The sequence below is a fragment of the Elgaria multicarinata genome, chromosome 5 (assembly GCF_023053635.1).
Source record: "Elgaria multicarinata webbii isolate HBS135686 ecotype San Diego chromosome 5, rElgMul1.1.pri, whole genome shotgun sequence".
NCBI lineage: Eukaryota > Metazoa > Chordata > Lepidosauria > Squamata > Anguidae > Elgaria > Elgaria multicarinata.
The window spans coordinates 97,352,503-97,378,659 of record NC_086175.1 but is presented as its reverse complement, the minus strand read 5'-3'; positions in this window follow the sequence as shown (position 1 = coordinate 97,378,659).

The window sequence follows — 26,157 nt, the reverse complement described above, 5'->3', positions numbered from 1 at the left end:
GTATTGAAGTGCCCTGCAGGGTTTATCCTACTGCTTTATAGTGGTACTGAAGTGCACTGACAACTGTTGGGGCCCATTGACATATCCACATCAAGCAGGATATAACACTATGAAAGTGGTATGAAACTGGTTTATGGTATGTTTCAATGGGCCCCAACAATTGTCATGTCAACTTCAATAATGCTATAAAGCAGTGGTGTAGATCCTGCAGTGCACTTCAATATCATGATAAAGCAGTAGTGTGGCTCCTGCCTTCTATATATCACTTTCATACTGCTTTCATAGTGGAATATCCTGCTTGGTGTAGATTTGTAGTTGTGCTCCATCTCTTCTCTACTCATCATGCCATCTCTTGTTCTCAGGCTTGCCACTAGCGTGGAGCCATCAAAGAAAGAGCCATTTCATTCAAGAAAACTTCCGGAATAGATTGGATAAATTCTAGAATAAATTCTACAATCCATCTCAGGCAAGCCCAAAGAAACTAGCTGGCTTCTTTTTGCAACATACCCGATTCAGGGACTGTGACATGCAAGCCTAGAACAGCACAGAGACATCCCTGGACCTATTCTAAGAAACATGCTCCAAACCTCCAAGGTGAAATCTTAACTTCTTATACTGGACACAAGCCAGTGGCAAGCAAGGTGGCATCAAAAATGCCTCAGCAACATCTTGAAGGGCATCTTGTTTGATCCAAGCCTCCAGCCCTTCCAGACACCAATGGCTGGCTATGCCAGGCATAATCGGACCATCTTGGATAGACACAATCAACCACAGCAGTGGCAAATTCTTCTCCCATTCTGAAAATGCCTCAGTCTCAGCTGGCATCCAGGATTCCAACAATAATTTGAAAGTATTTCTACTAGTAAGCATGGGTAAGAGAGATTTAAAGGTAGATCTTTCTGTTTCTTTTTCTCTGTTTCTCTGTCTGTTTCTCTGTATGATGGATTCAGTTTGATAGAATTGTTGTCACGTTTCTGACCTGCTGAATTATGACACTTCTTTACTCTAAACATATTTTAGATCTCTGGCTGCTTGAGACCTCATACTTGTCAACATTCTTTTATCAAAGGCATATCTTGGTTGTAAAAATTATCTACCACACTCTATAAGGGATAATTTCTTTGATCTTCTGTCTCCCTGCAAACCAGGCTATGAAATTCTTACTTGCCTAGAGGATCAGGATATGTATGAATGACAAGTACACAATAACTAGTCCTTTTTGAATGCTACCCAAATGCCCAGAAAACACCCTCAGTGAGTGGCGTGTCTGCATGGATTCCTGCCTCTGTCCTGACCTCTCCTTTTTGATGCTGCCTGCCTGTTAGGCTCTGTTATTTCTATTTGTGCCTTCTACAATCTTCCTTTGTTCCTGCTCCCTCAAGCAACTGGTACCTCTCTAAATTTCATGTAATGCATTATGCTGTTTGCTTTATTGCTACGGAGATAATATTACTTTAATACATTACACTAAATGAAGTGTGTTGCTAAGTACCCACCTTCCTGACTGTCAAGTGGAATATGCTGGTGAACATACATTAACCATACTATTCCACGTGGTGCAGTAGGTGTTGTTGCCATCAGTTAATGCAATTGCTTTTCAAAACAATAGAGTCAAAAAAAAGGGGGGGGGAGAAAAACCAAGCCAAGAGAAGTAAGTGCTCATTCACATGCATCTAAAAAAACCTAAATGGCTCCCAGTGGTAGAAAAACATGTTTCATCTGCACTTTCCTGGATAAACTAAAGGGGTTGAAAAAACAAATGACTTTGTGGAAGGTGTTATCCTAATTATGGTACCTGGATAGAGAGATCAAAGATGTGTCATCTAACAGCCATGAGGGAAAGCTTTGAATGGATTTCAAAAAGGGATGGTGCAATGTTATATAACAACCAGCCTCTGGGTGAATGTCAAAAAAGGAAATGAAGGTACAAAGAGCCAAATAATGTGACTACATTTGCATGAGACGGCCCTCACCACTTTCTTGCATACATTGGGAATGTAGAGGGTGGTGCCTGTTTCCCACATTTAGGAACACTTTATAGTCAACACATCTTTAGAGACCTTTCCCTAGGCTCCCCTGCCCAATGAGGAGAGATAAGTGGCTACTAAGAAGAGGGCCTTTTCAGTGGCGACATCCCAGTTGTGGAATATTCTTCCTAGACATGCCTGCCTACTGCCTACTTTGTGGCCTTTTCAGCACCAGGTGATGATGGCTTAATTAAACTAGAGTTTGATGGTATTAAATGGTCCTGGCATCTGCTTTCAATGTCAGGAATCAACCCTGGAATATGTGAAATAAGAATAAAGTATCCTGGGGAAGATGCAGAATTTTTTTCCTTGTTCTGAGTAAATAGAGAGAACCCACACTCATCAGGGATTAGGAGAATTCCCAGTGCAGGGTGCCCAGAAAGACCAGAGTGTCAATGTTATTCTTTTAAGCACTGTATGGAGAAGCATTCTTCACATGTTCAGATGATGCATGCTCTCTCTCTCTCTCTCTCTCTCTCTCTCTCTCTCTCTCTCTCTCTCTCTCTCTCTCTCTCTGAGTCTAATTTCAGGGCTCAATTACAGAATGCTGCGGTCCAGATTAAGTGCCAGTTATGGAAAACTGCTGGTTATGTACAGTAAATGTTTGTGCTATGAGGAAGAAAAACTGCCTGTAGTTTACATCCAAAGATTCACATTGTCTAGCCCTCAAACATAGAATTGGTAATTCCTTAGAAGATACATTGATTCAATACATCTAACTAGCAACCTCCACAGAAAAGATTCCTCTAGTTGTTCAGTTTCTACGTCCCGTACGGATCAATATGAACCTGCACTTGCATAATGAAGGTCATTTAAGCACAAGTGGTAAGGCTTAATTATCTTAATGGAAATACCAGATAGCCATTTTGGCTTTTGTAAATAACTTGTTCTCCTCCAGAGATAAGCAAAGCACCATTTAGATCCCAGTCAGAATGGATCAGATTCTTACCTTTTTGGCTTTAAGTGTATCTCACCACAAAGTTCACATGTGCACCAAGCACAAGATTTGGCCTGGGGCCCTATTTTGTGCTTCGGAAAATGGTCCAATTATGGTTGGACTAATTTGGAGGCTATCCACTTTTACTTGGGTACTGAACCCAAGTTGAAATTAAGAAATCCAAATCTTTATATCTCCCATTGACTATTGTGGGGGTGGAAGGAAACCAGCTATACCTTTTTTTCAGTTTGTCAGAAGTAGATGAAATTTACAGGCACTGTATGATAGATTTGTGGCTACTGATTGACAGAAAAGAATAAATGCAGTGGTATTTATGCTATGCATTTTTACATTTTGATTTTATTTTTAAGGAAACTACTGAAACTAAGGGAAGTTTTTTTATCATTTATTTCTTGGCAGAACTGGATGGCATTTTCAGAAATAGATGTCACATCTGAGGGGATCAAGTCTGTCAAGTTTCAAATGACTAGGTGCAGGGATTTTTGTTAAAGAGCATTTTGAGGGTATACAAAAAGAGTGCACCTATGACCCTTATGGGCCATTCTTCAGAAAGAAAGAAACAAAAAGGAAGCATAGGGGTTTTCTTAAGTAAGAAAACTGCAAAGTTTCAGAAGGATATGTACAGTGGCTTATGTGGGAGGGGATACCTCAAATTTGGAGAGGTTGAGTGGTTCTCTTCCCCTTCCTTCCCCCTGTAGTGTTTTGGGCAAATTGTATAAAAATGGCACACATTATAGAAGAGTCTTCAGGTAAGAAACAAGCAAAGGTTTGGAAGGATAGGTGGAGGGGCTACGGAATTATGATGACTGAAAACCAGTTAAGTCTTTCTTGATTGTAGTGTTGAATACATGTCCATCTGATTTTGATGGCCCATCCTTGCCCTCCCTGAAAGCACAATAGATAGAGAGTTCCTGGTAAACTATTCTCTCTGATGTGAAGGTGGACCTGTCAGTCACTCAAGCCCACTCCTTCCCTCCCCTTCCCATCAGCATTTAGCAAAACAAAAGCAAAAGACACTGTTTTTGGAAACGTGCTGTCTACCTTTGCAAAGCTGAATACTGAAAGTGGTATGAAAGCAGTATATAAAAGGCAGGAGCTACACTACTGCTTTATAGTGGTATTGAAGGCATTTAATAGCATTTAACAATGCTAAGTTTGTTTTCTAACGGACCCCAGAACTGTTGTTTTTAAATGGATACTGTTGTTTTTATACTGCTGTTTTTATGTTTCTGGTGGTTTTTAAATTTTGTATACTTTTTTTTAATGTTTACTGTTTTTAACTTTTGTAAACTGCCCCGAGAGCTTCGGCTATGGGGCTGGTATATAAACATAATAAATAAATAAATAAATAAATAAATAAATACTGAATGAAGCCTCATGCAAGGTGTTGATTCTGGTCACTCCAGAGGGTTTGCCTCAGGAAGCAGCAGAAATAATATGAAGGGGTCCAATTGAGCCTCGGATTCAGGTGAATCCAGTGCCCACCCCTCCCCCATCACAACAGATGCAAGCAGCAGGAGAAATGTATTGAGAAAATATGCCATATAGTTTACAAACTATGACACAATGTAACTCCCTAATTCCAAGATCACTGAGGGCCAAACTAGACATGGTGCTGAACACATCACTTGAAGTTGATTTGAAATAGCTGATGGGAGAAATGATCAGGATCAGGGCTACACTGCACAGGGAGGGAGAATTTAACTTTTCCCCACCTCCAGCAATCCCACTGCATTCCTACTGACACCAGTGTGGGTTTCCCCCACAAGGTGAGTGGCAGCTTGGGGTGGGGGGGAAGGAGAGGTAATTTTCATTGGGACTATGGCAGGGGAGGAAAGAATTAACAGTCCTTCCCTGTATGCCATGGACCTAACAAAAATCCTCCCTCCAACAGCTATTAATAGTAAATACATAAATAATGCAATTTTCAAGTGATTAATTCAACATAATATCTAGTAATGGTTAACAAAATAATGCTTAATAAACCTGCACAGCAGCCATAAATACTCCGAGCAAAATGCCCCCATCAAATAATTCATACGCAGCTGAATCAGACTTAAATCTCATTCACTGTCATAATGCTATAAGGTTAGCTGTAATTTTCATTTTATACATTGGGTTCCTGTAGATTGGTTCACACTTGCAAATTCATCAATGAATGTGAGTCATATGGAGAAACCCAGTGGAGGCTGGTGGGTCCGATTTCAGAGGGGCTGTGAACCCATTCCGGGTTTCACTCGGAACCAGCCAGGAGCTATCCAAGGTGCTGAGCCTATCCCAAAATTTAAGTTCAGCACCTTGAATAACTTCTTTGGAGTTCTAGTTTGTTCTGAGTGAAACTCGAAATGGATTCACAGCCCCTTTGAAATCAGAGCCACCTGTTTCCACTGATACTTGGCTAGATGTTATAAAGCAGCTTCCTATCTTCCTGCCCACAGAGTGAAAGCAGTATGTTTGAAAACAATGCACAGGAAGTGCCGGACAAACAGCTTCTCTAAATTTTCCAGTGCAAACCCCATGTCACCATGGGCACTAGTAGTCTTGCTCCTTTCCTGCTGTTTTGCCCCTCAGTCCCCACACTGCAGATGGGCTAATGCATAATGCAACTGTGGTTCGTGCGTAGTGAAGCTCCCCTCCAAAATTCACATGCAGCATGGCCCCTCCCTCATTTGCTCTCATGGACAGCCTCTCTCCCCTTCCTGCTGGCAGTGACAGCCTAACTGCATGGGTGCACCCAGGGCCCGCCTTTGAGCCACACTGATTGGTTGACCTGGGCTGTCTGTCATCACCCTGGCAGAGGGGCTGCCCTGCCTGTTTGGCACAGGGAAATTAATTGCTATTAAAACTTGAGCTTTGAACTTTTTTGAACTTTCTAAATTTTCTGCACATCCCCACTTGAGTTTAAAACAAAAATGAACAAAACCTAGTGCAGTGCCATTATTATTATTATTATTATTATTATTATTATTATTATTATTATTATTCCATTTTTGGCATTTTGTGGGGGATCAGAGGAAACTGAAAACTCAGGTGAACGAGCTGGGAGAGCTGAGAATTTTGGAGAATTTTTCTCCTTTAGGAGGGGGACAGGGTTTCCACATTTTTAAGTGTAGGCAGTTTTGAGGGGCTGCCAACACTTGGAAGAGCCCAGCAGTTCTTTCTGAATGCCTACTGGAGAAGGAAAGGTCACATGGCCTCCAATAGGCATTCACTATGAACTGCCATGCTGGGGGTGTTAAGAAGGCCTCTCAGGAGCTGGCTAGACTTTAAAAAGGTATGTGGAAACCCTGTCCCACTCCCGAAGGAGAAAATTCTCTGAAATTCTCCCCCCTCCCTGCGAAAAAGGCAGAAAAAACACCGCTTCTTCCCCCAAAATAGGGAGCAGGATTCAGCACAGCACTAGCAAAATCAGTCTGTTTCATCTCGAATGATAAACCTTACACTACCATACCCTCATATAGATTTGTTTTCCTCCTATTAAAGTCAGCGGGAAGGATCCTAGTTATACCAGCCCTTGACCTGGCTTAACATTATGTCTTCCAAATGGGTGTGTCTTTGGAATGCAGTGGGGTTGTGTAAGGCATGTTTTCCACCCACAGCTGGCCCTCTTTTTGCTCCCACCCACCCATCACCACCAGGTTTTCCTGGCTGAGTGCTGGGTTGGTGGATGGAAAGAGATACCGCTGATGAATATATTTTTGGGATAAGTTTCAGCACCTGGGATAGCTCCTGTCTGGTTCCAATTTAAAACCTGGAATAGATTCACAGTCACACTGAAATCGGAGCCACCAGCTTACACAGTACTCAGCTATACCAAGGGGGTCATCATTTCAGAGCGACCAGCTCCTCGTCTGCATCACATAGATCACACGCCATGCATTTGAGCTTTGAATGGACTTCTGAAAAAAGGGATGGTTCAATCCACTGTGCAGTACTGCAGCACCAGCTAAGACAGCCCATGATAACAAGCTTCTTCAAGATTTTGATGCAGCCCCACTGAAATGAATGAGGACTGTGCAGTCGCCGTGTTCAATGCACTGCATCTAATGTTCACATAAATATTCAATTTAATTTATTCATAACTTCATGGACACCCTCGGGCTAACGTTCTAAACTTTTTTCTATAAAGTGATATTGAGGTGTGTGTTTTTAAGCAATAACAGCTCAACTTTTAAAAAATGACTGGAGTGAAAAAAGAAAAACACATTCCTTTATTACTGTTAAAACATGCAACATTTTCCACTGTGTGTGGTGGGTTTAAAAAAAAAAAAAGCCGAAAGAGAACAAATTGCTCTTTTAAAAAATAGCATTCACTGAAAAACTCCTTTTCATGTTCAGCAAAAAAATTCACAAACCCCTCCACCTGCCTCTCAGAAATTGGGTTCTTTGCCTTTGTCAAACAGTTTATAATTTTTCTGGCAAAATTCTAAGAGTGACCTGCTAGGACTTCATTTCAAACCACATACCAATCCCTTCCAATGGTTTTCAAGAAAAGGTGTACACAAAGGGACTGTCCATCAGAGCATAACAACCACCAAGATTGGTTGTGACACTGCACAATCTTTTCCCCAAGCTGTTGAGTGGAGAGTAATGACCCCCTTTGAATCCATTAGTCAATTATTCACCTTTGAAGAGTCAGTCAAAGAGAATATTCAAATCCCCAATTCCTTAATGGCTCATTGGAAATGAATAATAATTCATTTTTGACCTCTAATTTTATCTCCCCTTCACAATATTAGGTTTAAAAAATAAAATTAAAATAAAATAACTATATATTTCTTGCATTTATGACCAAAGTTGATCAGGGATCAAGAATGTACATTATCAAGGAGGAGGAGGAGATCCCCATTCCTACAAATAATAGGAACAACAATGGTTGTATTCTCCTGGCAGAAAACAATAAAGCAGGTAAGGGAGAAGGGTGAACAGAAGGGTTCCTCTGCCCAATTTTTAGGCACCCCATCTTACACCACAGCTCACCCCATTCAACAGGGTCCCCGCAACCCTCTGTGTAGCATTTTCAAGGACCTGGAGCAGCTGCTGTGGGGCTGAAGAGGTTAAATCTGCCTAAATTTGGATCAAATCTATTGTATGTCATGTATGTGCAGGTCTGACTGAACTGCTTCAGTGAATTCAGTGTATTGACAGGTGTAGATGCAGGTGGTAGTTGTTTTTAAAGATATTGTATTATAGTTATTATTTTAATTCCTCAAAGACCCAATGATTTGAAAAAGTCAACTAACTGGGTTAAAGTAAACCTGGAAAAATACTTGCATTCTCCATCTTACCACAAATTTTTCCACTGGCCAAGTGGTCTCATGGCTAGAAAGCTTTCACTAAAAATCTAATTTAAAAGTTTACCTTCCTTCAGTTAAATCAGTGCACTTGCTTATCTTAGATATTCAACCATTGATCCTATAAGAGCCTTTTCCATTTCTGCTACAGCATCACATTATTGACTCATGTTTAGCATGTTGTCCATTATAATACATCCATCCTCTCCAGCAGTCCTATAGCTTAGCAGATTAATTATACTGAAAGTATTATTTTAGTGAATGTGATTTGACTCACATTTCCAATTAACCTTAATGGAAGTTGCTTGCTTGATAAAGAATATTAGACTTTTAATATTACTTGAAAATGTCATTTTGTCACATTGATATTTTGTCCAATGCTTTTTAAATATTTACCACTGGGTGTATTATTAATATTTTGTTATATTATTCCAATAATATTTGCTTAAGGTCCTTTGTTACAGAGCATCATTTCAGTGAGAAATGAGTATTAACACATGCTCATGGAATCACATGATCAAACATCTCATTTAATACTTGTCATCTCTTTGAAGTTTGCACTCAACCAGTGGGATCTTGATGCTTATTTTCTCCCAGAAATGATTGATTTGCTCTTGATGAAAGTTTATGAGAAATCCTGGGACTCCAGGGGTTGTTCTGTTGACAGCTAATGTGGCTGTGGCTGGATTAAAATAAAGTATCATTGTATTTCTTCCTGGAAGCACTGAGAATCGGAGATGCTTTACTGAGTTTTTTCACCCCCTAAACTATGTGATAGAAATGAGATACACAACTTAAAAGTGAATGATTATTAGATGTAATTCCATGTGAGACTTAGCATATGATTGACATAGTCTATGGTTTGATAAGATTAAAAAAAATCTCCAGAGATAATCGCTCATAATGAATCATTTATTATGTATATCTCTTAATTCTAACAGGGTTAAGGATGAGTGAGCATGAAAGCCAGGGGCAGAGCTTTCTACATCCCATAAATACTTCTTGCAGATATTTATATGTGTCCCAATGAACAAGCACAAAGGGAAAAAATAAAAGAAATGAAGGGCACACATTGCTCATGGTTAACTATTCACACAACAGAAAGAATCCAGATGATTTTTCCGTCGCAAATCATAGATTAAATAATTTTGCATGGAACAGGAAATGTTCTGTTAGAAACAGGAAACACTTGAGCCCTGTTCAGACATTATTCCCATATAAGAAGTACAAACCCATATAAGGCACACAGGGCTGCGGCTGCTGACTCCACCCCAAGTCCCCTCCCAATCCTCCTTGTTCCTGACCTTGTTGAGTTGAGCAGCAAATTCTGAGGGGCGGATCTACTGGCATTCCCTTGAACATGAGCAGGACTCGCCATGCAATTGGGTATCCTGCTTTATCATGTGAGGGGTACTTCTCACATTCAAGTGAATCAAAGAATATAAGAAGAGCTATGCTGGATCAGGTCCATCTAGTCCAGTATTCTGTTCACACAGTGGCCAACCAGTTACCCACAAGCAGGATATGAGTGCAGGAGCACACTTCTGACCATGTTCCCCAGCTATTGATGGACATAGGCAATCTAAATAGAAGCACCCATCACACTTTCATACTCAGTGAAGGGAGGCTGGGGATTGAGGAAGCAGGGCCAGCATGAACAAGGATGTTGGGGAGGCCAACACACATGGCAATGTGCCCCTGTTATATCCCTGTTTGGTCATAACAGCAGAGGTAAGAGGACATAGATCTCCAAATGACACCTTGCATTTGAAGGTGGCCCATCTGACTGACCCCAAATGCCCGTTATTTGCCTATACTTCACCATGGTCCACCTTAGAGAATACTTACAACAAGTTCACCAGCACACACCCTTATTAGCAGTAATCTTGCTTCATGCACTATATTTATGTGTATTTAGGTTGCTGCTCATTTGGAGCAAGAGCTGAGTTCAAGTCTTTTAGAAAGACTTGCTTATTCTGCCAGGTCTGTGCTACAACTTCGTAGTGAACTAGTAGTTTTATTTTCAGCTGCTGACTTATTGTAAAATTGATTGTGTTGCACTGAATTTTAGCATTTGTGCTCTTCTATGTCTTTGTGTTCCAGTCTGGAAGAAAGTTAAAAGAAAAACATGAAAAAATAAATTAATGCCCAAACAAACAAATTGCTAGACCGACGGGGTAAGGGAAAGCCCTATTGCGTCGGCCATTTTAAAAAAAACTTAAAGGGGCCAAGTGCGCAGGAGCGCACCAACGATAAGGTAAGTCTTTTTTTTAAAAGGGGGGTTTCCCACTCCCCCTGCCCCCGATTTCCTCCCTACAATGTTTGATGCCCCCCGCTTGCCCGCTCGCCTCCTCGCTTGCCTGTCCACTCGCTCGCTCACCTGCTTGCCACCTCACTCACTCGCCCGTCCGTCTGCTCGCTCACCCCCTTGCTCGCCCGTCCACCTGCTCGCGAGCAAGCGAGCAGCCGGGAAAAGCCACGGAACTAGCTAGACCTTCCGCAGACCTGGGTTCAGCCCGGGGCTGCGAAAAAACTGGGCCACAAATGGATCCGTTTATCCCGGGTCAAGGGAGGGTTTAGCCCGGCCTGACCCCGGGATCCCCTGTGCGTCATCTGCATGCACAGCAGGGAGCCTGGGCCTCACACCGGGCTAAACCCTTGTCTAGGAAGGCCTGGAGATGAAGCTAATTTTCTCTCCAAATGCTCTTCAGAATTTTCCTTGGCAACTGTTTGTGTCACATATTCTCCAGATCTGTTCAAAGATCTGCCAAACCAAGAGCTCAGAACATTGAGCGCCAACCATTGCAGCTTGTAATTGTGGTGCAATACCTCACTGTATCACCATTGCAACTAATCAGAAGGAACTGAAAACTTCTCAAGCTAGCAGGCTGAAATCTCTGGGCAGAACCCTTCTAGTATCATACGCCCCCCCCCCCCACTGGAGGAATCCTCCTTGGAGGAAGTGTTGGAGCTCCCAGAAACCAAGAGCACCCCACATCAATTACTGTCATCAGAGTAAGAGGAGCCTGGGCCCATAAGAGATATGGCTGCAGGTCTATCACTGCTGTGGGGGGGGGACTCTCCTTCTGAGGCAGAGGTTGAACAACTTCCTGGGCCCCAGGAGCTTCATTGTCTCAAGTAACAGGCTAGTAGGGTTCCCACGAAAAGGAGTGCTACTTTGCAAGAAGGACTTCTCAGGAGAAAGTGAGTGACTCCTCATTAGTAGACCTCTCACCAATGTGTTATTGTACTGCAGCTGAGCCCTGGGTGGGGCTCAGCTGTTCTGGGGATAAAAACCTGAAATGTCTATCTAACCAAAGCTGGAAACAGAACCATTCTTTCAACTATAGTGGTTTCCACCTTGAATCCCAGACCTTTCCCTGTGATTGATGTGCTGTGTACTGACCCTCAGATTCCCGCTTGACCCTCCTTCTGTACTGTGTTACATATCTGACTGCCCAAATGTGTTTTGATCTATGCCTATTATCTTGACCACTCCTGCTTCAGCCTGCTCCTACATATCTGACTGCTGGCCTGTGCTTTGACCTTTGTCTGCTATCTTGACTATTCATGCCTTGGCCTGAACTCCACTGGACTGTATATACTTAAACATTTGCCTGTTTCATTACCTTGTGTGTGGGGTTTTTTTGTTTTTGTTTTTGTTTTGTTTTTTGTTTTTTTGTCAACCCCTTCGCTAAAGGTCTATTGTAGCCAATGCAAGACAAACAGTCTTGTTTCCTTCTCAGGTATGGGTCTCAGCAGGATTTGGTGTAGGTGGGGGGAAGTTGCACAGTAGTGTGTGATTATAATTTTCATGTGCTAATACAACACATCTGCACATTTTCCTTATGACTCTAAGATTTGTTGCTTAGAGTCATATTCCATGACATCTGGAAGCCTACACAGAGTGACAGAAAATCCTGGGATTTGGTAGCAGTAATGCAGAAGAATATTCTATTAAGCTTCATACATGAGTCATACATCTCCATGGAAGTCTGGATAAAAACACTGGACTACACTGCAAAGTTGTCAAACACTACTCTAAGGCTGTTTCTACACCTGTCTTTTTCCTGGGATCATCCTGGAATCATCCCTGTGCATCCAAATGACACACAGGATCCCGGGAGCAGGCAGGGACAATCCCTCCATATTCCTGGGATAATCCTTAGGGGTAAAAAGGGCCTAAGCATCTGTCCCCGCCACCAGAGAATGAGAATAATGGACATAACAACACTGGGTAACTTTGCAGGGCAGAAGTAACTGACACTCACTCAACCACTGTCCTGACTCCTTTAATTTAGGTATAATAATGATGAACTTTATCCACATATATTGTCAGGCTAATCTTTAAAATGTTTATAAACTCAGGGAAAAGAATATTAGGATATTTAAAATACCAATATTATTAAGTTAGAAAGACCACGAACTCCTGTCTTTGCTCCTACCTTTTCTTTCATGCTGCTAAAATCTGGATTTCTAAGTTGGTTTTTTTGAGGATGCAATTACTCCTCACCACAGAAGACTCCTCCAAAATGCTTTATGATGAGCCAGAAGTCACTTCGCCAGACAGTGCATGTGTCAACATTGCAAGACTTTATTAATTGGCTAAAAATCCTGAAAGGCAGAAGCAGGCTATTTTTGCTTACAAAACAAACGGGCAGAGTAGTGGCTATGTGTTTTCTCTTATATCTCGGATTATACAGGGGCTAGGGACTTTCTAAAAATGAAAGCTGGGAATCTGAGGATTATCTAGTGGGTTATAAATGACCTGCCTTGCCTGTTCCTGCAGGAGCCCATCTTCCCCAACTCTAATGTTATGTGTCAGTTTGAGCAGCACTGCATTTAACAAAGTCACTTGACTCTTCCATTCTCGCAATACACATACATCTTCTTCTCTTTACCTAAACATGGTGGATATACCTGGTCGGGACCATGACATTGAATGTTTGGCATCGATGGCCACTAACCACCAAATTAGATTTTTCCTATCAATTGGTTCCTCACATTTGGAAGCAAAGACACAGTACTGATGTGTAATACATCAAATTGCTAGACCTCCTAATTCCAGCAATACACATATATCTTTCCAGACTTGGAAGTAGTGCTGAAGAATAATTCATTATTTTTAAAAAGAGAACGAAAAGGAATAACCCTCAAGACCCTGCCCAGTTTCCCCTTTGCACACTTCCCCAATTTTCTGCCACTCTGATGAATCAGCATCCAGAGTTTACATAAGTTTTATCTATTACTTATATATCTTTATATATTACTTTAACTCCCTTTCCCTTTAGACTGTGTAGCTCTCAGAGCCAGAATTGCCTCTTCTTAATGCTTACAGCGCCTCATGCACAGTAACAACAAATATTCGCTATCATTGTCATCCTTCCTGGCTTTAAAAAGATGCTCTCTGAGTTCTATTGGAAGTCAATACAAAACAAAATACAAATTGGGTCTATCATCTAGGAATGTAATATTTTACATCAATCTTTTATGTGACATATTTTCTCCAAAGCTGGCAAATGCACAATAAATGAGTGCTTCTGACTGACAGGCATTATACAGAACATCTATTTTATTTATTTATTTATTTATTTTATTACATTTATATACTGCCCCACAGCCGAAGCTCTCTGGGCGGAACTACACAACACTTGCCTTCATGAACACTGCCTTTTTTGTAGATTCACTAGGGGCTTACAAAAAGGCCCTCATAATGTCCTTGGCACTAGGGGGGTGAAAGTACCATGTTATGAAGCATTTCTTTTGGTTGGTACAGCTTTGGGACCCAGCAGCGTATCTATTCATTTTCTTGGCCTTACATGTACATGTACATTGATGGTGCTATATTAATAATAATAATAATAATAATAATAATAATAATAATAATAATAATAATACAGGAAACAGATGTTTTCCCAGCATCGTTCAAAATTGTAATCTAGCTATAGGACAAATTCTTCAGCTCAAACAACTATCTTGTGGAACCTGAAAGACATACACATGTATTATGGTGCAAGCTTTCATGGACTGGCATCCGTTCCATTTATCGTTGCATTTTGAATTCTGTTTTTAATTAATTTGCTTTTTTATTATATGTTAATATTGATTTTAATCTGTATTTCATTGTTAGCTGCATGGTTTTTTGGCAGAAAAGGCAGGATATAGAAAAATAAATGAATTATTATTATTATTATTATTATTATTATTATTATTATTATTATTATTCCCTTCAACTAAACTCTCAGCAACCAAACACAAACCAGGGTTGTATTAGCAGTCCTGAAAGAGAGTTTGAATATTGCCAGTTCTCCCAGCTAGGCAAGAATTTGGTCTATGTATATTCTGATACAAACTGATCTGCTTCATACCTCCCAGATTTTTTAAATACAATATTGCAGATTAATGTATACATGGAATAATTACGAATAAACCCATCCAAAAGTGACATGGACCAGAAATAGACTGTCTGGCCTTATTTGCAAATGTTTGCTGATAGGCTAGGAATATAATATTATAATGTTGAGCTCATTAATTTCAGTCTTTTTGATAACAATTGCTCATTAATAGAGGGCATTTTTAAAATAAGAAAATCCTCATTCAGTAAATATTTTAGTGTGAATGGCTTTCAACCCAGAGATTTCTGTTTTCAATAACACTCCAACACTTGGAGTTGCAGGTTTTTTTGTTTTTTGTTTCCCTATCTAAATATTCAGGAGATTGTACCCTTAATCCGGTGCCGAAATGATCACTTTCCCCCTTCTTTTCACACAACGGGGAAAAGGCACTTATAAACTTAAAACATTAAAAAGTTAAAAAGGCAACATAAAACCAGCTACATTAACAACCAGGGAAAGCCTGTGTTAAAAGATATGTCTTCAAGAGGCATTTAAAAGATGTTATGTTTTCTGGCTCCTCAGCCATATGAGGGAGGGTTTTCCGGAGGGTGGGGCCAGCCACAGAGACGGTCCGCTGCCAAGGTTCTTCATGGCGGCATTCCATTCATCTCAGGGTGGCCAGTAGGGCCTCCTCTGAGAATTGTAGTTGTCATCTGGGTGTACATAAGGGAGGGCAGTCTGATAGGTATGCTGGTCCCTTTATATTATTATTATTATTATTATTATTATTATTATTATTATTATTATTATTATTATTATTATTTACATTTATATACTACCCCATAGGTAAAGCTCTCTGGGCGGTTTACAAAAGTTAAAAACATTGAACGTTAAAAACAAATATACAAAAATTAAAACCGCAAGAATTATTATTATTATTATTATTATTATTATTATTATTATTATTATATTTATTTGTATCCCGCCTTTTGCCCAATGCTGGGCCTCAAGGCGGCCTTACAAAGTTTAAAATATACATGGGGGGGGGGAAACAAAACCATAAACAATTAAAAAATACGCAACAAAATTATAAAACATTAACATAGATGGAGGGCTGGATTATTCTCCAAAGGCCTGCTTGAACAAAAAAGTTTTAGCTTGCTTCCGAAAGCCCATCAAGGAGGGAGCCAGCCTAGCTTCCCCAGGAAGAGAGTTCCAGAGCACCGGAGCAGCCATCGAGAAGGCCCTCTCCCATGTTCCCACCAAGCGCGCCTGTGAAGAAGGTGGGACTGAAAGAAGGGCCTCTCCAGAAGATCTCAGAGCACGGGCAGGCTCATAAGGGAGAATACGTTCTTTCAAATAACCTGGACCCGAACCATATAGAGCTTTATAGGTCATAACCAGCACTTTGAATTGTGCCCGGAAATAGACTGGAAGCCAGTGGAGCTGTTTTAACAGGGGAGTTGTCTGCTCCCTGTAACCAGCCCCGGTCAACACTCTGGCTGCAGCTCTTTGAACCAGCTGGAGTTTCCGAACACTCTTCAAAGGCAGCCCCACGTAGAGCGCGTTACAGTAATCCAATCAATACAAACAAAAACAGACAATATCTGTTTAAAACAACTATTCTGGGGTCAGAATAGATATCACGGCTTTCCCACTCTATCCCCACCACATCCTTCCATACCTTCGGATAGAATGCCTTTCCCATTCTCTCTCTCCCACCCCCTCCAACCTTTAGTTTTGAAGTTTTCAATGTGACATGAGAACCTTCAGATATACAGCTGTAAGGTTTTTTTCCAAAGAAGATTTTTTTCCTTATGATATTGCCTAATTTATTTTGAAATGTTCTGACCTTAGTGAGTTTAACAGCATAAAAGTACAGACAGCATATATTTTTGATGAGAGCTGAATTGAAGATCTCATAGCAGCATGCTAATGAAATGGCTTATTAGCCCTCTATCTTTTTATAGCCTTGTTCATTGAACAGAAGGCACCCACACAAAACCAAAGGAGTCATCATAAAAATATACTGATATAAGGAACATCTTTTCTATGCATTGATGAGAATCTTTAGTATCATACAAATAGACTCTTCATTCACTTCACAGACAACTACTAGAAAACATTAAGGAGAAAGATCTCCTGTTTATACACCCACTCTCAAGACTTGCAGTCTCTACTTGGAGAATCAGACCTACACCTCTATTTATTACCTTTTTATCCTGTCCTTCCTCAGGGTAGCATACATGTATACTTCCTCTCCCATATTACTCTCGCAATACCCCTGAGAAGTATATACATCTGAAGGGCACAGAGATATGGATAGCACAGTGTCACCAATTGACTTCAGGACTGAGTGTAGATTTGAAAGTGGGTCTCCTGGTCTGATACACTAACTAAGGCCAGATCTACACCAAGCAGAATGTAGCTCTATGAAAGCGGTATATGGCATGTGTCAATAGGCCCCAGCAGTTGTCAATGCACTTCAATACTGGCATAAAGCAGTAGTGCGTCTCCTGTCTTTTATATACTGCTTTCATACCGTTTTCATGGTTTCTATGCTGCTTGGTGTAGATCTGGCCTAATACTCCACCCTGGCTCTCTTTACATATATGACTCAAGGCTTATAAAACACGATGGGAATCATGCAATTAGGTGCACGTAATCCCATTGATCCCAATGGCTCCAAATGTGCTTTTTTTGGGGGGGGGGAATGTGGTCAATAGATTTTTGAAGATATTTATTTATTTATTTATTTATTTATTTATTTATTTATTTATTTAAAACATTTGTATCCTGCCCTATATCATTAAGATTTCAGGGGCGCATACAGATAAAAGCATATATGTAATGCAGGACTCATGCATACCTGGGGTTCCTCCTGGAATTGATCTCTTGCTGAGATTGATGTTATCACTTCAGATGCTCTCATTTCCAGGGGTACATAAATGCCTTACAACATCCTTTCCCAATGAGGGATACCCATATGTGTCAGAATACCATTCCATAGAATCATAGAATAGCAGAGTTGGAAGGGGCCTATAATGCCATTGAGTCCAACCCACTGCTCAATGCTGGAATCTACCTTACCTGACAGATGGCTGTCCAGCTGCCTCTTGAATGCCTCTAGTGTGGGAGAGCCCACGACCTCCCTGCACAATTGGTTCCATTGTTATACTGCTCTAACAGGAAGGGCCTTGCTAGACCTGCCGGATAAGCCGGCATGGAGGAGAGGCGACAGCATGCCGTCGCCAGCTTCTAGACCTACGATGCAAAGGGGCAACGGGAAGCCCCGTAGCGTCGTCCATTGTTTTTTTTTTTTTTAAGTTAAAGGGGCCATGTGCACCGGAGAGCCGCCGGACAAGGTAAGTGGTTTTTTTTAAAAAAAATTAAGCCCCCCCTACCCCTGATCCCCCCCCACAATTCCTGATGCCCCCCCTGCCCGCTCGGCCGTCTTCCCCCCATCCCCCCATCCCCTGTCCCCGGCTCTCCGTCCCTCGCCCCCATCCCCTGTCCCTGGCTCTCCTTCCCTCACCCCCATCCCCTGTCCCTGGCTCTCCTTCCCTCGCCCCCATCCCTGGCTCTCCGTCCCTTGCCCCCATCCCCGGTCCCCGGCTCTCCGGCTCTCGCCCCCGTCCGCCATCTCCAATGCCCGGCCTTCTCCACCCCCTCCTGCCGGGTCCGGCCTTCCCCCCCCGCCCCTCTCCCCCCTCGGGATCCCCCCCAGCCTGATGGGCACAGCACTCGTATGAGCGCTGTGCCCAATCCGTGGCTTTTCCTGGCTACTCGCGAGTAAGCGAGCAGCTGTAAAAAGCCACCAACCCTGCTAGACGTTCCGCAGCCTGAGGCCAAGGCTGCAGAAAAGCCAGGCCATAAGCGAATTCGCTTATGCCGGCTTAAGGCAGGTTTCAGCGCGGCCTGACCCCGGATTCCCCTGTGCGCCATCTTGATGCACAGGAGGGAAACCGGGCCTCACACCACGCTAATGCCTGGTCTAGCAACGGACGAAGTTTTTCCTGATGTCCAGGCGGAATCTGGCTTCCTGTAACTTGAGCCCATTATTCTGTGTCCTGCACTCTGGGATGATCAAGAAACGATCCTGGCCGTCCTCTGTGTGACAACCTTTCAAGTATTTGACGAGTGCTATCATGTCTCCCCTCAATCTTATCTTCTCCAGGCTAAACATGCCCAGTTCTTTCAGTCTCTCCTCATAGGGTTTTGTTTCCAGACCCCTGATCTTCCTTGTTGCCCTCCTTTGAACATGCTCCAGCTTGTCTGCATTCTTCTTGAAGTGCGGTGCCCAGAACTAGATGCAATACTCAAGATGAGGCTTAACCAGAGCCATCATCCACAGCCAGGAAGGCCTATGATAAGGGATTATGGAAGTTGTTGTCCAACAACATCAAGGGAGATAGTTCTTCTTAAAATCACAAACCCATAGCTTTTTGCAATGAGTCAGTGCAGAACTACTATCTGTTTGGAAAATTCACTAAGTTCAGACAGAAATCTCACACAATCAAAGTATGTGACATCAGTCATACCCCAGCATGATCCCTCCCTTAAATGATAAGTGGTAATAAGTGAATCTGTAACTATGCTTCCACACATTCCAGCAATCACACAATACTTGAAAAATCAAGCCGGTGCAATTTTTAGTCATTTCCATAGCTCTTTAGATGGTCTGCATTACTCATCCATCCTGACAATACACAGATAATTTGGGTGGCTAATTTCAAGAGACAGATGTTAAAACTGAGATGTTGTGTCCCTACTAAAACCATGGCTTGATGTGGATAATGTTTTCTGCCTTAATACTGGTTAAGGTTCCAGCTGTTTTACTTTACAATTTTTGCCCCAGATTATCAAGTCACTAGCAACACTTGCTTGCCATTTTGCAAGAGGAGAGTCTGCAGATCTGTCTTAACCATTATTCTCTCAGTGCAGATACAGTGCTTAACAATGATTAATCGAGCCATGGTTACTACAGGCCATGGCTTGTTTAAACACTTCACTCTACAATTTCATACCTTCATTTGCAGTCAATCCTTAACCATGATTTTCATACTCATGGTTGAGCGCAACCATTAAGGCAACCCAGGTGCCGGCCTAGGGCACCAAGCTAAGAGGGGCACGCAGCGCAGCACTCACCCAAGTCTGATGAGCGCGTTGGCTGTGAGCCGGCTGGCTTTCAGCTGGGCGGGCAAGATGGCCCCCGCCCAGCCGAAGCGAAGCCTACAGAGACGCTGGGGGGGGCGGCTCCAAGGCGCACACATTCTCCCAGGAACGTGTGTGCCCTGGAGCCGCCCTACCACCCCAACCTCCAGCCCTGCCCCTCGTCTCATGTCGCACTTCCGGGATACGTCATGCGAGGCGGCAGGCGGGGATGGAGGCTGCCTCTAGCCCTGCCCATCTCCTCGTGTCATATGAGAGTCCCAGACCTGAGCGGGCTACGTCCTGCATTGCCACCGCCAGCTCCATCGACCGCTCACCACAGCGGGCAACAATGGGTTAATGAGGCGGCCTGTTCGCCGGACCCCTTTGAGCAGTTCCATTCGGCAGATCGGCGAGCAGGCCAGATGGCTGAGCTCCCACTGCACAGCAGAACAGCCTGGGAGGCCCATTGCGCCAGCACACGCACATGCGGAGGCTAGAGCCAAGTTCACCGAGGCGCTGCTTTGGCCACTGAGTTTTCAAGCTGTCGTGCACAGTGGACTGATCCTTCGCTGCCAGTTGGGCTGGATTCCTCGGGGACGGCGGCTACAGCGGACGAGCCATCCGGCGTCTCAGGAGCCGGCAGGGAGCGAGTGATGCTCCCTTCGCCCAGGGACTGCTGCTGCTGCAGCGGCCGCCTCCCCCTCTGCCTCTCCTCGTGGTGGTACTACACTTCCCAGTGTGCTGCGTTGGAGTGTAAATCTTCAAAGGCTAACAGTAGCAAACCTGACAGGAATCCTAGAATCCTAGAATCATAGAATAGCAGAGTTGGAAGGGGCCTACAAGGCCATTGAGTCCAACCCCCTGCTCAATGCAGGAATCTATTTCTATTTACTAAATGTAGAACTTGGCATTTATTCCTATTAAATTTCATTCTGTTGTTCTCAGCCCAGCACTCCAGCCTAAGGAGAAAAGCAGCAGCAGCAGCAGCCACCACCACACCGAACAGCTGGGCTGCTGGCCGGGACCCACCCATCGCCTTGCGTTGCACAAGCCAACAGGGATGTTCTTAAAAATCAAAGTTGGCCCCAAAAAATTGTGGGGGGCGGGGGCAGTGAAAGTAGCTCACCTTGCCTAGGGCACAAAATAGTCTGGCACCGGCCCTGCCTGGGAGCAGGCAGGGATGATCCCTCCACTTTCCTGGGATAACCTTTAGGTGTAGAAAGGGCCCTGTTCTCTCCTCTGTACTGATCAATCTGGAACTTGACCCTTGCTATGCCTGACCTTGACTATTGGATATGAACCCTTGGTTGTTGGTTTTATCTCTGGGTGCAGGAGTACCCTCAATTGTGCTAACTCCTGTACTCCACGGGGCCTGTGTTCTGAAATGATATAGAAGTTGAATGTACACCTAGACCTTCTAGTTTTTGTACATGATCAATTGTTCACAATTCCACCTCAGTGAGTGTCTGAGTATATGAGACCTTAGCCTATAGAACATCTGGAACTTGAAAATAATTGCCAACTTGTGTGGATTTTACTCAAACACATTGCTTCAACTTTTTTGATAGTTTAATCTAACAGTTCTATTACTTTAATTTACATGCATATGAGTTAGACCTGTCTAAAGGCTTATGGGTTAACAGCTAATGAGAAGCTAAATAGTTATTACATACATTAAATAGTTATTACATACAGCGTATAATGTATGTAGACTATTCTGACCTGGCAACTAGTGAGATAATTACAATGGAAAGGCAGATTAGAGAAGAGCTCAAAAATTCTATATAGAATGTAACAGGAAGTGCAACCTATCTTGTGTTTCCAGTGTAGTTATTTAATTGAATAAATGCAAATGGCCATCAGTTGGCTAGGATCAAATTGGCACTCGAAGATCAACAAAGAAGGCAAGAAAAACACAGCTGGGTTTCCTTAAAGTAGAGACTTCATGGGAACCACAAGCCATTTTTACACACATACAGACACACCCAGTCATGGGCCACACTCCAGGGTATACCCAGGAAAAAATCAATAGCTAACCTTGACAGAGTGCTAAAAGAGTTAAATTTAGCTTTGGAACAAGCTTGATTTGACTCTTTTACACACTGTAGCATTACAACCAAGTTGTTGTTGCTGTTTAAAAATTATAATGTTGTCACCATGTTCCAACAACCCACAATTTTTTTTTTAAAAAAAATGCACATTGCTGTGATGTACAAAACTGTCTATCTTCTCAGGTACAGAATATAATGCATCCAATGTTTGGCATATTGAATATTTGACATTTGTTATATTGACTTATTTGTTATAAGAAGTGTTCTCTGGGTGTATTACCAACAATACAATTAAAGAATAAAACACAACACAAAATGATATCCCTGAAGCAGAAGTGCAACTTCAGGAGACAATGTGTATATTACTTTATAATTACTCAAAAAAAAATTGGTAGTGTCTTTTAAGACTCAAAGAAGGGAGTGGGGAGTTCACCAGAGTTACATATGCCTAGAAGGTTCTCTCTTCTGAGGAAACATGGAGTGAGTTTAATGAGGCAAATTGCTTGCAACTAAAAAATTTTTGTGGCAGTTTGATAATCCCTGAACAATTTAGTATAGGTTAGTGGCAAATTATTCCAGAGTTAGAAAGGGATTATTGATGGTGTTTTGTTTTCTCTGTGTTGTTGTTTCCTGTCATCGCTGTATTATCTGTGACAGGATTTTAGTTTCTGCATTCAAAAAGTATTCTCAAGGTTGGACGTCTTCCCAGTACTGAAGGATTTTTTTCACCATTTTTATTATCTCTAATATACAGTATATCTATATTGTGTTGTGCTTATTGTGTTGTGTCTTGAAGCCTCTGGCCTGGATTGGCTAGTAGCTGTGGTGACACAAAATGTTCTGAGGCAGCACAGAAAGGTGTTTGCAGTCTAGTTTCTTTGAGGAAAGAGATAGTTCGACTGAGATTAAAAGCTCACACAAGATCAGGGCAAAGAAGAACTCCCAGGACATAGGGAAGTAAATGACCGAGAACCCAGAGGCATGAGGGTTAAAGGAAGGATTCAATGTAGATGTGGAATGAGCAGCACTCCTACTCAAATGGTTGCAAGAAGAATCAAGGCAGGCACAGCCATCTTGAGTAGCTCCCCTGCCCCTTATTCTGCTCACACAGTCTTCTCCAGTGAACTAATTTGCACAGGGGCTACCATAGTGGGATGCTCATGGGATAACTGCTGCCGATGACAAAAGACCACTCTCTTCAGGGAACTCTGTGCCCAAGGATGTCACCATCATTTTCCAAAAGGGGCTGCTTTAAAGGGCTTCCATGGGATAACTGATGTGATGGACCAAACCCAACTCCCATAGTAAAGTGTCTTGGTCCAAAAACTCTTTGGACCTTTGCCCTCCAGAAAATATGGACTTCAGGGAAAATGTTTTAGCAAGCACTCTTTTTTTGAATTTTCTGAAGAATCTTTGCCTGGTTTAGGACCAGGAATGGTTGTATGTTATGGGGCAGGGAGATAAGAATGCTATTGGCTAAAGCAGTGCTGGGCAGAAAGTAAATCTCCAGATGTTTTAGACTTCAAGCCTAAACATTCCAGGGGCTTCTGAGAGTTGAAGTCCCAAACACCTGGAGATCTGCCCATCCCTGGGCAAACAGAATGGGCAGAGGTAGATCTCCAGATGTTTTGTATTTTGAGTAGACTAGAATTATTTGAATTGGATGTTTTGGAGTGAGACAGAACAGGCAGCAGGCTGAAAAACATGATCCTGAAAAAACAATGGGTGGGAGCTGATGAGTAAAGAAGCAAAATATTAAGCAGGACGAGAAGAAATATTTGCATAAGCTCTATAGAGAGTGAGGTTGTTTGCATGTTCACCAAGGGGAATATAAACCATGGTGGCTTATTTCCTCCTCCACATGGCTGTCACATGCCAGGGGAATTACCATAATTACCATTGGTAATGCAGGTTGTCATCTTATTTATTTATTTATTTCATTTCTATACCACCCAATAGCTGAAGCTCTCTGGGCGGTTCACAAAAATTAAAACCATGAAGAGCATAATACTGGCAAAAAGAGCAAAACTGGCCAGGGTGGTTTGATGCTGTGGGTAACAAGCCACCTAGAACACATGGCCTGTTGTAGGGTTCTGGGTGGCATGTTACCCATGGCAATAAGCCAGACTGGCTGGGTTCACATGAGATAACAAGCTGTGCTGCCAAGGGTCAATATGTTAATCTGTCTGGCATCCACAAGATGGTTAACAAGCCACCATGGCTTATTAACCTCCCTGCAATCCCTACAACAGGCCATAAACTACCCTTGCCTGGTTCAGATGACATGATAAGCTGCACCCACTGAAGGTAATTGGCATGTGACTGGCACATGTGGGGATGGTTAACAAGCCACCATGGCTTATTAACCACCCCAACAAGCCACCCTCAGGGGGGTGTCTGAGAAAGACTGACAGAAGGTGAGGGTGATGTGAATTTCACATATGTATTTGATCTAATCAATCAATAAATAAACAGTTCTGTCATATTTTTGGGTAGAGGATTGTCTCTAAAATGTATCTTTGTGAATCCCTTGAGTTTTCTCTGAAAGAACTCTATACTGAGGTAGATTATGCCACACACACACACACACACACGGATGTTCTTTATGCTCTTTGGTTGTGATGTGTTAAGAAATGTAAAATTGTCCCCTCATTATTATCACTTGGCACAAAATAGAAACAAGAGAAACAAGAACTAATCATTAGCATTGACTCATACCTTTGGGGCCTTGAATAAAACGATAGACACCTTGAATGATGAGTCTGTGCTTTCAGTGGGGAGCCAGTGTGAAACGGAGCACCAGGCTGGTGTGCGCAAATGGTGCTGATGTTGCTAAGCACGCCATTTCTTTCTTTCAGTGACAGTTAGAGCATCTCTGGAGTACCAGGTTTAATTCTGAAGCATAACGAGGCATAATACCCTCCCAAAAGCTTCATAGCCTGCTGTTTGGGATGAACAATTATAAATATTAGAAAGCTTTTCATTTCATTTTAATTGCTTTGCCAAGGTAAGATGGGGCGGGGGGAATGCAAAGAGAAAGGGAATGATAGTGAGGAGCTGATTAAAAACAGGTTACCCAGAATTAAATGGCAAATATTTTTCAAAAGCAGCCTCCTAAAATCCTAGCTATAGTGATTCACCAGAATACACAAGTTCATGACATTTATTTTTGCGTTTCTCCTTCATTATAGAGTGGAGAATTTAAACTTTCATGTGTTTTTGTGTTGCTCATGCCGAAAATCTGGAAGTTGCATAACTCCGTACTTTATTTATTTTTAAACTAAATTATAAATTGGTCATATAGAGTCTTTGGTTGCAGAGGTATGTCCTACCAGGTACTAGCTCAAAGAACATGCTCCTTCATTGCTAATACAAGCAATATATTATTATAAAGTTCCCTTTTAAATGCCATGCCTTAATTATGCAATTTATATGAATGTTCTTTAAATGAAAACTATTCCCCTCTTTCCTTTTTAAAGAGAGTACAGCTGATACAATATTCCTTAATGTAGAAAATTCAGTTTTGTGCAATTGCATAAATTAGTAGGTGTCCAGGATGTATAAATACTGTCAACTCATAAGCTGTCCCTGATCTCCATGGGAATTATGTGCACATAAGTAAGCACTTGAATATCCCATTACTGCAACTTTATACAATTTCTTGGAGTGTATTGCCTGCCAACCTGGCCCATCCACCACTGCAAATTCTGCTCGGTTCTTTCACAGTATGGCCCTCACCATGTTAGAAACACTAAGGAAGATGGGCAGGCTGAAGAATGATCAGTTGCAGGAAAAGTGGGATGGCAGGATAGAGAGAAGGAATATGACTCAGCCATGGTGATGGGGGGTGGGGTGGGGTAATAAAGCATAGAGGAAAGCAAGTGGAAGCTGGAAGTCAAGGGGAGCATGCTAAGAAGGTTGCCAGTTAGCAATAAGCCCTTGGGTGTGGTCTAGAAAGAGGGGGTGAAGCAGTTCCTTGCCTTAAGCCATTCCGTGCTTCTTGGTGCCTGGAAAGAAAAAGTTTAGCAGGATGGGAAACAGAACCTATGCTATGTTCCATGGCTCTCTTTGTTTTATTATTAGCAGGGATGGTGACATAGTCAGTGATCCCCATCATTTTCTTGTTCCTTTGAGCTTAGCTGCAATTCTGACACTATCTGTGGTTTCCCAACATCAATATAGCATTCCCTGATGTACTGCATAGAATGTGGGGGTGGTTTGGTCTTGAAGGAGCAAATTAAGACCCATTAGCTTTACAAAGAGACTCATCAGATGGGGGATTGTGGGAAATTGTGTTTCTCACCGTGGGCTTTCTTGCTGGTTCTGTTCTGCTTTCAA